The following is a 13408-nucleotide window of genomic DNA, read 5'->3' as shown; positions in this document are numbered from 1 at the left end:
GTGTCTTACTATGTGTTTTTCAAGCTCTTTAATGATCAGATCGCTGTATTTATGTGAAACAATTAATTAAAGTATGTTTTCTTTGTGAAAATTCCACAAAAACATCTGTGTCGTCCAAACTTTCATTCCTCACATGTAGCCTGTTTAATTAAAACTTTCTAAAGGTTGAAGTGGACTCCAACTCGTTAACATAAGTTATATTGTTTTCTTTTCTGAGGTAGGCTGTAGGCTATAACATTAAGTGACTATTCATAAGCTGTTTTATTCATGGTATAATACAGTAAACGATTGGACATAATATTTAAAGTCTTCCATTCATTATTTGTAGCACACCAGCCACCCAGCAATTGCAATAATCTTGTGCTTTGTTGCTTTTGAATTTTAAACTCAGCTTTCAAATTGTCAGTTTTATCATGAAATACAAATTATAAATGTGTTTTTCCTCTTTATTTCAAGCTTATAGCAAGATACAAAAGTGAAGGAAAATCAGAAGGCATGAAAAAACAGTATAGCCTAATTTATAATGAAAATCATGTCTCATTATTGTAATCGGAAAGATGATTGACACACGTGCCGCTTAAACTGAAGCAAATACAGCAATCTGTCACGCCACATTAAAGAGCGTGAAAAAACACATTATTGTAATATACATATTGTTTGTATTTCGCTATAAAACTGACAGATTTTGAAAGCTGAGACTTTAGAATATCTCCGGTGCTCCCAATCTGGGCCATTTGCATGTGTAAAAGAATATCTCAAATTATTATAACTTTAATCTTAATTCTCGAAACATTTAGACTTTTCTCATAATATTTAGACTTTATTCTCTATTTTGACTTTATTTTTGAAATATTACGACTTTAATCTCATAATCTTCGATTTTTATTTTTATTTTTTAACGTGGCACTAAAACGCCGTCATACAATTTCTTCATGGTGGGCAGAGTTTTTTCTTTGTTTTCTGAGAAGAATAAAAGTATATATTATGAACAATCCTAGTTTTTGCTATTTAGTTTAAGGATTTTATTTTATTTTAGTAGTTATTTAGTGCTATAATAGTTTTTGCTATTTTAAATATTGTTGCAGATTGTATGAGGCTGAAAAAGATCACCAGCTCTTCTTGCACAGATGATCAGAAGAAGAATCACAGTAGGAGCAGCAAACACTGCAAACTCAACAATAATCACAATCACTGCAGGAAAGATGGTAGACACAATCAAGAGAAAAAACAGAGTCAATCCGTGAAACTGGGAATCAAATCAAAGGTATAAAACAACAATGTAAAGACGTGTGGTACCTCTGAATAACGATCCAGCAGTCCTTCTGACTTCAGTTTCTGCTGGCTTTGTGATCATGTCTGTTAGTCAACCATAACGATCAAACATAATGAACATATAAACAGAACACACATCACAAAACTGCACATCACAGAAATGATAATGAACTTACATTATACTATTATAGATATTTTTTTGTAAATAGGGGTAGTTGTGGCCTAATGGTTAGGGAGTCGGGCTTGTAACCTGAAGGTTGCTGGTTCGATTCTCGCGCCGGCAGAAATTGAAGGTGGGGATTGTGAATGAACAGCACTTCGATACCATGACTAAGGTGCCCTTGAGGAAGGCACCGAACCCCTAATTGCTCCCCGGGCACTGGAGCAATGGCTGCCCACTGCTCTGTGTGTGTGTGTGTGTGTGCACTTGTTCACTACTCACTGCTGTGTGTGTGCACTTGGATGGGTTAAATGCAGAGCACCAATTTCGAGCATGGGTCACCATACTTGACAATACGTCACGACTTAACTTAAAGTATGACATCTATAAGTTTGCTTTAAAACACTGAAATGTTGAATACAGCTGTGTATGAAAGCATTTTAAATGCATAACTTATCAATCCTTTGAGGTTTCAGTGCTGAACTCGGGAATTAGCAGGTTGATGTTATTGTGGTCAGATCAATTGTGACAAAACGTGAGAGACTACTGATGTGTGAGACTGATGATATACCTTGTGTAGGAGTTGCTGCTGGAGTTTGTCTTGATGTCATCTGAGAGTTTGAGCTGCTGACTGGAATCAGTGTCGTTGAATCTGAAGCTGCAATAGATGATAGTGCAGATGCATCATCTGTAGGACATCAACATCATATTTTCATACTTGATCATTACATGACACAGTTTTGTGTTTTATCATCAGTGGCAGAAGTTAGAGTAGAGAATAGAGGTGTTACTATATATTTTATGCTTCCTTTATATTTAGAGTGAAACCATAAACCTTCAGTTTGTCCTGAATGAATGACATTATTAATTCTTATAATTCCTAAAACTGACCTCCTACATGGGTCAGACTAGGCTCAAATAGACTGTTCTATTTCACAAATCAGAACAGTCTATTTGAGAAACCACAAAAACTTCAACATAACAGAAACTCTCTGAAAAGCCCCAAATAACAGAACGTTAAACACAAACAGGTATTTCCCTTTACTCAAAAATGTCAAACATAACGCTTAACTTTCATGGAACACTTTCCCCCGGTTTCACAGACAAGGCTTAAACCTAATCCCAAACTAAAATCTAAGTCTGAGCTGTTTCAACTGAAATAAACTTGCTCTGACTGATCTTAAAATACATCAGTGCCTTTATTTTGTCTCAAGATGCACAGCAGTAATGTTTTTTCTAAGGCACGTTTATAAAAATGACTTAAATGTCCTAATTGAACTATGGCCTAGTCCTGGCTTAGTCTAAACCCTGTCTGTGAAACCAGGCCTTTATTTCATTAAAACTACTTTAAGTATTACCAAATCCTTCAAAAGGAATTACTAATTATTTGGAACAGAATTGAAGTGAAGATCATGATAACTCCCTAGTAATGACTTACATCATTGATGTTTTGGATAGTAATGATTCATCCTTCTAAAGGAATTACTAATTAGTTGAAACAGTATTTTAAACTAGGGAGATAAAAACTAACAGATACAATAGGTGGCATCACACCTTTGGTGTTTGGCCCCGAATAATAATAATGATAAGTGTAGCATATTTGCTTTATGAGATGAACATAATTAATCATAACGGGTTATCATTTATATATCCATCTTCAGGAATTAGCTGTAGTGTTAATAGTACAATAAAATGATTAGTTCGTCCGCAGTACGGACCCTTCTATTGACTCTAAGGAAAATTATTCCTCTGGTCACGACAAATAATTTCCTTACTGAAGCATTGCTCCGAGCATTGTAGCAAGACCGGACGTTAAAGTGACTTTGTTCTGAGAGCAGCAGACACAGACGACCAAGTGTGAATACATATGGATGTTTATTAAACTACACTACAGGGGAACATGTAACATAGAACTAGACACAGACATACACACATTAAACATGGATGCCAACGCGAGGAAGGCATGGAGAGAGAGAGATAGAGAAGAGAGAGAGAGAAGGAGCGCTCGCGCGCAAGAGAGAGTATGGCAGGATTTTAACATCAGCTGACTACAACCTGTTACGAACCATCAGATAATCACATCACCTTAATTAAAAGGGGTCGAAGCCTAGAAGCGCATCTAAATAGTTAACAAGCGGTTACTTGCATGGGTTTTGTGGGTGCTGAGTAAAGCATCCTGGTGCATGTATAATGCGTAGATCCCTGGTGAATTCCTTCAGGAGTGAAAGCTTTGTCATTCCAGTCATGGGTGATTAGTCCGAAGTGAGTTGACAAAGTTACTGAGTTTAAAACTTCCAGAAGATCGGACTCCCCCGGAAGGGGAGTCGTGAGGTTTCCAAGGTGATAAGTGTGTCTCCGGGGCACCGACAGTTAAGAGAAGCCTTGGCTTTTGGTGCGGGAGAAGTTTTATCTGTTTCCCTGTAACACCCATTTTGGTTAGTTTGACCAATAACAAGGCTCATAGTTTCAGCGGGAAAATGTTCTTTGTCCCACTTGACACCTCGTTTGCATGTTTTACGACTGATCTGGAGACTGGTGTAATTTTCCCCACAGTACAGTAAAAATAGTGTGATGCATTTCATGATCACATAGTGTACATCATTGTGTGAGGAATAAAGAGCAGATCATTTTGATATCAAGAAAGAGACATCTAAAAGGTATTAAACCAGAGATACATTCATACACCTGAATATGAGTGTTTAGAGCTTACTGATACGAATAACGAGTGGTAACTAGGCTGATATAATAAGGAAACATACAAACAACACATGTATATACCAGATACATTTATAACTGCTTAATTATGGCCTAAATAGAGAAAATGTCTTTAGGTGTGTGTGTGTGATGTGTATTTGAAATCGTGGAGACAGACTAGTCTGGTCCGGGGGGTCACCCCCCCTTCTGTGGAATGTGTTTGAAGCTTGATAAGGACGCTTAGTCGATCCTTTTGCATCCTTTTGATAGTGATAAAGACCATCTGCAATTTAGTACCCATATAAATGTAAACGCTGAGGCCAGGTCAGTAATTTATATGCAAAAGTCAAAAGGCTAAAAGGGTCCCTTAAGCCATAAAGTCCCAACGACCATCAAGGATAATAAGCAGATGTTACATAAGTATGGCAGATTACAATAGTGATGCTTTGCCTTTGGCAAGCACCACTAATGAAACAGTTTGATAAAAGTTTTCTTCTTCTCCTGCCTAGGCCCTTCTTGAGAAGAAAGAACTGTATTTTCTTTTGAAATGTCTTGGCTTGAGGTTGAGGCAAGTATTACACAATATTACACAAACAATATCTGCCCAGACAACCACACACACATGACAGTTTTAATCTGGTATATAACTTGCCTGAGCTTGGATATCATTACTAGCTTGATAAATGTATTAAGTTTTTTTACTTGTGTTTTCAGACTGACCTCTGACTCCCATTACATGTTTTAGTTTATTTAAATTTTATCTTTGCAGATATTCAATCCAAAACACATGCAATGAGAAAAGAAGATTGTTTTCATATGAAGAGTTCATTTGCAAAATCCAATTTAAAAAAAAAGACTGTCGTGCATTATTCTCCACATATCACGTTCTGAATCATAAACACATTTTGCAAAAGCTCCCTGTATTGTGTGTAATCACAACAACAAAGTTTGTCAAACATCTACATTGTTAGCTGAGGAGATTACAAAGATTAAATAAGTGTTTTTGTTTAACTCTGAAACATGAGATGTGGAGTTATCAGCTTTTGACAAAAACAACTGTTGGAGTTATCTGCTTTTGCTAAAAAAAAAACAACAACAACAACTGTATGTGCTATTGTCCTACACCAACCCTACACCTAACAGGAAACTTTGTGCTATTTCAGATTTTCAGTACACTCCATTCTGTGTGATTTATAAGCGTTTTGAAAAGTGGGGACATGGAGTAATGTCCTGAAAAGTCGCCTTCTCCTTGTAATACCTGTCATACACTTGTCACAAATGTATGTCCTCATTTGTCACAAAAACGTGCACACACACACAGACACAGTTTTGTGTTTTAAAAATGTTAAATAATTACTTGCAGTTAATTGCAGTTGGATGATGTGATCCAACTGTGATCGAACTAGTCATACAACAATGGCATCAGAGTCCCCACAACGCACCAGCTGGAGAGGAGAGAGAGTGGTAGAGCCAATTCAAAGGATTGGGATTATTAGGAGGCAATATTTGATAAAGGCCAATGGAGGGAATTTAGGGGTATACCCCTACTCTTTATGAAAAGTGGCATTGAATCACCACAGACAGTCAGGACCATGGTTTAACGTCTGACACATTATATATATATATATATATATATATATATATATATATATATATATATATTAGGGCTGGGCGATATGAGCAAAAATTCATATCTTAATATTTTTTGGCTGATTTGCGGTATATGGTATATATACCGTATATTACATGTAACGTAATGTAACCATGGGCATATATTATGCTAAAAAAGGGTTAAAATCACATTACATTCTGACATTGTAACATTGCAATCTAAAAACAAAAATAATGTTTTTAAAGCAAAAGTTAAATTTACTAAACTAAAAATGAAAATAATAAAAAAGCACAGACTAATTGAGTAAAAAGGCTGTTTCGATTACTTTACAGTTAGTGCTATTATACAAATACACTTACTTGTAGGTTTAAATTCTACATAGGCCTATGTCACATTTATTGTTTATTAACTACAATTATTTCAGCAAAATGTAGGCTATATTTTAGTCAGAATTATTGTGCTCCTATTACATTGCGTGTCTGTTTGGTGCACATGCACGCAGCGGCACTCGTTCAATGAAGTCTGTGAAGTTTAGCAGAGAATCTCAAAGCAGAAGGCTCATGCACTTCTGACAGCAAAATGGAAATATTTCCATGACTTTCTAACATTTACAGATGGAGAATATACCTGTGAAATGTAAGTTATGCATTTAGGAAAACAGCACATCTCAAACACATTAAACAGCGCAAGTCTCTGTCAGAGCCGTTTTAAACTGAAACTAAACTATATTAGGCTTCTATATCTTACGAGTTTTTAAAGCCCTTCATATAAAGTTTGTCACATGTTTAGAACAAATTGTATTATGCACTTTCTCCGCAGCAGCTCAGTCTGTGTCCTCCACTATATTTTTCAGATGCACACGTTTCAAACTGTATATCGATATCAACGGTATTGTCTTTTATTGTATTGCTTATAAAGAATATATCGATATATCGTACAAACTCAATATACCGCCCAGCATGCTGGCTGTGTGAAGTTGCTGGATATTGGCAGGAACTGGAACACGCTGTTGTATACACCGATCCAGAGCATCCCAAACATGCTCAATGGGTGACATGTCCGGTGAGTATGCTGGCCATGCAAGAACTGGGATGTTTTTCAGCTTCCAGGAATTGTGCACAGATCCTTGCAACATGGGGCCCTGCATTATCATGCTGCAACATGAGGTGATGGTCGTGGATGAATGGCACAACAATGGGCCTCAGGATCTCGTCACGGTATCTCTTCATCTGACTTAACATCCAAACAGAAGGACTTCCATCCCTTCCTTTTGTGTGCACAGGTGCTGCATATTTAATGATCACTCACTATAGAGACTTCTTCAAATTTTGTTAATTATTTTATTAACTATATTAATCTTCATTATTCACTGGTCTCACAGCAGTTCTTTGAATTCTGTGTTTTAACTAACATTCTCAATCTGCTTTTCAGTAAGTACCAGTCCAGCCTCATGTCTTAAAGACAAAGGAATTTTGACAGACAGAAGTGAGTGCTTTACTCACCAATCAGATAAAAATGGAGGTGGATTTGGCATAGTGAGGGCTATTTCATTAGCCAACCAGGGGAAAAAGCACAACTGAATTGACAACAATGCTGAACTCTTTGGGGGAAAAAAAGGATAGACAAGATGTCTAATAGAAAAAAAAATATGGCTGATAAAATAAAAATATTGGTCACTCCATTTTGTTTAATGGTAATTTTCAAGGGCTAGATTGAATAAAATAATAATAAAAATTTTATCATCAAAATCATGAAATCACATATGCTGTCATAACTGGGGATAACAAGATGGAAATGTTGATGGCCATGGATCCTAGATTATACAGAGATCTCCAATCCTCTTCTCGAAGTAGCTCATGAGCAATAACAAAAAGTATTTGACTAACTTTAAATTAGACAAACAAGTGACATTTGAGAAATTACAATTGGCTCTCTCAACTGCACAATGCCTAAGACAATTATTCTAAACCAATTAATCTATTAGATTTTTGTTAGAGAAAAAAAAGGGTTATACTGCAGTGTCAAATGAAACTTTATAGTGACCAACGTTGTCCAGATGTGTATGATATTCAGAAACTATGTGGAATGCTACCAGGTCTACGCTAAATAGAGTCTAAAGAACAAAGTTAATGTTATCCTATTCAGAATCCATGGCATTCCACAGCTAAAATCATGCAGTTCACAATCTGCTGAGGTCTCACAGAGAAAAATAGGTTTTGGCCAAAAGGAGGGTGTGAAAGAGTGTGAAAAATATGAATGATGGTGTTGTATGGAGTGAAAGAAGGTGTCTGATGAGACACTGAGGCAAATCAATAATTTTACCAAAACAGCTGTATGCTAATTTTAATATGTGGTCCCACAGGGGAAATTATGCCCAATGAAATAATGACCATGGATGAATTTCATTAAGTTTCCTAGTCAGTACCTAGGTCATTGTTGTGGCAGAAAGAAAAACAGTGCCACACTTGCGCAGCGCATTACATGGGAAGGCAAAGCAAGTAAGCTTGCTCTGTCCACCCCACATCTAACTTTCTTTTCAGCATATCATGATGGAGCTGATTCTGTGTCAAAAGGATACAATAGTGTCTTCCTGACTGTTAACACAAATAAAGTGGGTTGAGTGTTGTCCAGGTTAAAAGGCCCATGCTACTGAGCAAGATAGGCCCAGGAAATTATCCAGTGATATAATCAAACTCAGTTTATAAAACAAAGAGATAACTGAATTAGCAAATTGTTGAGAATAAATTTGAAATTAATTGAAAAATAATAAGGATGCAGATAACTGATTAAACCAAATTCTTTATTATATTATAGAAAATGGGTATTAGCCCTATACTCATATTGACAGCAATGGATTTGTGAGCTCAAAAAAGGGGTCAGGACAGCCCTCAACCCACATAAAATTTCTACAGGTCACATCAAGAAGGACGACTGGCCAAATGAGCAAATGAGAAATGCTTGATATCTCTAACAGAAAACTCTGAAGGTTTCCATTTACAGGTGACAGCAGTTCTATAAAGGACAAGGAATGGTTTGCTCCACCATTAAGAACCACTTCAACAACTCCACACAGCATGAAGTGAGGGCGTGTTAGTAACGACCCTCCCTTGCCAACGAGGGAAAGACCATAGCAACGACTCGCAAAGAGTCACCCTGGTGAAGATAGAATGATTGAGAGGACAGCTAACGAGATGATCAAAATACTTGGGAGCAGATGTGGGCCAATAAATGGAAAAGAGGAAGTGGAAAGAGAAGGAAGCAGACAACTCAGGAGAAAGTGACGAGGAGAAACCAGTGACACAAGATGAAGTGCAAACTGATGACAACTCAGAAAGAGATAAGCAAGGAGCTCACATTCTTTTGTCAGAGAAGCAGAAAAGTGAAAAGATATCTGATGATCATCGCATGTTGATGCATATTGCATATTGCTAATGCATATTGTAATTCTACACGCTCAAGCTGTAGACAACAGCACCCAGATTTCCCTGGAATTGACTTTTCAACCCTCATATGAATCTGGCAGTGACTTTTACTTAATTGGACGAGAAGCAAAAATATCTAGATAAAATAGACACATTGTAGATAATAACCATAATATCAGTTATAAGAAAATTAACAATTCAAATGTTTTATGGGAAAAGGTAGGAGAAAATAATTGGTATAAATGGATAAATTACACAGCAAAAAAAAAAAAAAAAAGAAAAAAAGGGGAAACTGCTTAGTTTGCTTTGAAGCAAGGCCAGTCTTATATATTGTACCAATACTCATACACAATTTAAGTTGTAGAATATTTCATGATGAATGGTTTAAGTTAAACCATTAGGTTAAACTTTTCCATTCCACGACCCACCTAAACAAGTATAATGTATTTCCAGACCCACCAAAATATTTGAGATCAAAAAACAACTGACATTATGGTAAGCTTAATCTTAATTAAAAGTTGTTGTTGTTTTTTTTTTAAAGAAAGTAAAAAGGAAATTAAGTTAAGAAAAATAACCATTTTATTTTATAGTACAACTGTAAATTTTCACTAATACTATTTATGTTTTAATTTCTTCATTTACAGATGAACATATGAAATATGTCCATAAAAACTCGAGCTCACTCCTGTGAACTGTAATCCGAGCTGCGAGTGTTGTTATACTCATCGCGGGGTTTAGTGCAGGAAATGCTCTTATGATCTGTCTGTGTGTGTAGGGGAGAGCGGAGCACAACCCAACACTTATTTTACTTTAGCAAGAAGCGAAGCAGAACTATCTAAAACAGTTTGGAGATTAAAATAATTGTGAAATAATTGTAAAAATAATAAATAGATGTGTTTCATTTTAAATAGACCTAAACAATCCAAGATGACAAATTTATTTCAGCCAGAAATTTACTTTTGCAATGATTAAATAAATGTTCAGCGATATAAGATTTTTGAACTTTGGCACAATTTTATCTAGCCTAGTGATGATATGGCAAGGAAATAATAGGACATTTTCTAAATTTTGTTATGCTATTGTGTGGAAATGTTTAAATCATGTAGTGTAATAATTAACCCCACGTTTGTGCCCCACACAGCCCGTACAAGTGAAATGCTTTTTACAGACCATTTCTTTGAGAGGCAACCAAATGCCTATGAAGGAACGAAAACAACTTTTATATCTTTATATCTCTCGGAAAGATGCGCCGAGTTCAAACAGACGATAGAAATGAATGAACATACCTGAAATAATATTCGTAACATTTGAATTTTCCAGTGTAATGCAATCTCATGCAGAATACAGCGCAGTGAATGGACTGAACGAGTTTCTTATTAATAATGTGGACTGAGCCTCTTAATAATGAACTGTCGCTCTGAGACCCTAGCTGTTGTTACATCTAGTGCATGCCCACACTTCAAAACACACAACGCATGTTTTAAATCACGGCCTTTGCGATTCGAAAATCGCACTAAGCAATATCACAATTCGTAATCGATAGTATATCGTACAGCCCTAGACTGAACTGTGTGTGAGTATGTGTGTCATTGAAACACAAATTTAGCTACAGCCAAGTGACTTTGAGTGACCTACCTTGTCCCACTCTACGACCCACAGTTTGAAAACCCCTGGTTTAAGAAATATCCAGGACTATCTAGCAAAACATGATTAGATGTAATAAAACTGGGAGGTAAATGCTTAATAGAAAGAGGCAGATAAATAAATAAAAACCTTTAGAAACTGTACTCGTAAATGGCCAATAGTACGGAAAAAAAAATTATAATAATAAAAAATACAAAAATACAAAACCCACAAGGAAAAATACACATAATGGCAGATAAAGAATGTGAAATGTTGTGAGAAGAAGGGAAATATTGATGTAGGAAGATTTGAAGGGAAATGCATCAAAATATGGAAAATATCACAATGTAAAGAAGACTATTTAGGGATAAAAGAAGGCCCACCACCTATATTTGGCAGACATATGGTGGATGTGTGGATTAGAATAAGGCCTTTTGCCAGCATCACCAGAAAAATGGTCAGAAATCAGGATTAGGTACTAGGGATATGGTGACACATAAAATGAGTCACATCTCTCTAGAAGAGGAAACAACAATTTAAGAAAAAAATGAAGTAAAATCAGGGTTTGAATCAATATTAATTTGAATTGGGAAAAATAAAATTACAGAATGGATTAATTACATAAAATACAATCAGCAAATATTTATTAATTACACTGATGAGAACTTATCACTTCTAAGAGAGAAATTGGACGCAACAGGTAGAATGACATGGCAAAATAGAATAGCTTTATATTATTTGTTAACTGAAAAAGGAAAAGTATGTGTTATATTTGAGGAACAATGCAGTACTTATATACCAAATAATCAACCTGGTCTCATAAAAATACGTACCTCTGCGCACTTTTTGTGCGACACTGTTTTACCGTTTTACCTTGCTGCACGTTTCGCCGCAGTCTCAAATAGAAATGTCCACTGAGTGGTGCTAAAACACAGGTTCAATATGTGAACGCTGGCACGTTTTTATTACGTAGATATTGGTACGTATTGCTGTTGTTTTATTACGTTGCTTCAGATACGTATTGTGGCGGTTCAGAATTCAAATATCCGGGGACTGTCGCTAAAAGTTAATGCTCTATCGTGTTGGAAATATGCCCTACACCAAATCCAGCCCTAAACCTACCCGATAGTGTTAACAAATGCAAAACTGATATAAAAATGTATTAGCTGATGCAACTGTGCCATTTGAACTTCCTTTTACGCAGATTTTAATTGCTTTGTTGAACCGTAGTTACACAGGATTCGAACCGGTGCATCTCGTCTCCTAAGTCCGTCTCCGTACTCCGTGAGCCACCGAACAAACTTATCATCTATGAAAACCCATAGATATGAAGCTGGATGTGTGCGATGCTAACGTTCAAAAGCATCAGTTTTCAAATCTCCCAGCATATTAATATTGTTTTGAAGTCATATCATGATATTCTTCAAGTAATTGAGCGAAAATTACGCTTTATTAATCGCAACTCTGTAAATTTGTGTGAAAGTGTTCATTTATTTTGGAAACTGCAGTGATATGTACTTATTGGTACGTATTTCATGTCACGCAAAAAAGTGCACCCAGGTACGTAAATACCATGAGACCAGGTAGCAGATAATACTGCTGCAGAAGGAGCATTTAGTGAAGTAATGATCAAATTAATAAACCTAAGGATTAAACTTAAAGCAAATGCTGGAAAAGATAATCAAATGAGGGATTGGTTTGATCTAAAGTTAGGAGCATGGAGAGCATTGTTAGCTACATTAGGAATGTTTTCATGAGTTGCAGTATTGATAGGAGGATTACTGTTTTGCTGTGTACTTCCTATATTGAGGTCACTAGTTATCAAAGCCACAGCTAGGCAAATGGAAATGCTAAAATGTCAAGATGATGAGAAATTGATTTTGAAGAGTAACCTAAATGTACATTACCAGGATTGGCCTTATACACCCAACTGGGAGTCACAAACAGTGACAAATGATGGAGACTCTAGTACCCAGTGGTGGAAAGAGTACTGAAAATTTGTACTCAAGTACAAGTACTGTTACATTGCTGAAATAATACTCAATTACAAGTAAAAGTACTGGTGCCAAAACAGTACTTAAGTAAAAGTACAAAGTACTCGTCTCAAAATCTACTCGGAGTACTAGTTACTAGTTACTTTTTAGCTGGTGATATTTAATGAAAAAAAAAAAAATCATTCATATCAAAGATCTATTTGGATAATAGCTACTTTGAACAAAATCCACTTTTATCTTATTGACTGAAATTAAATATTGGATATCGAATACTCCACCTCTTGCTCATAGCAGATTCACGGTTGGATAGGAGTGGCTAAGAATATCTGTTTGTTACGTCTGACATCACGCTTCACCAATTCTGGGTCCTAACGCTCTGCCAGACACCCCCCAAAAACACCAAACTGTGCTAATATACACACACGATGTCATGTAATACTGAAAAATTATAACCCTAACCTTTATTTCCATACTGAAATCCCAGATCGCCAGACAGTGATTCAGCTAAAATATTAGTGTCTGGGACACTGTGAGCACGGAGACTATAGTGTGCACAGCAAATTTTTAAATGCTTAGCTTAAATATGTAATATTAATTAAAAAGTGCTCATAAATGGTTGTTGAGATAGTAT

Source organism: Onychostoma macrolepis, chromosome 03 (genome assembly GCF_012432095.1).
Source record: "Onychostoma macrolepis isolate SWU-2019 chromosome 03, ASM1243209v1, whole genome shotgun sequence".
In the NCBI taxonomy this organism is placed as follows: Eukaryota; Metazoa; Chordata; class Actinopteri; order Cypriniformes; family Cyprinidae; genus Onychostoma; species Onychostoma macrolepis.
Note: the sequence above shows the minus strand (reverse complement) of the source record.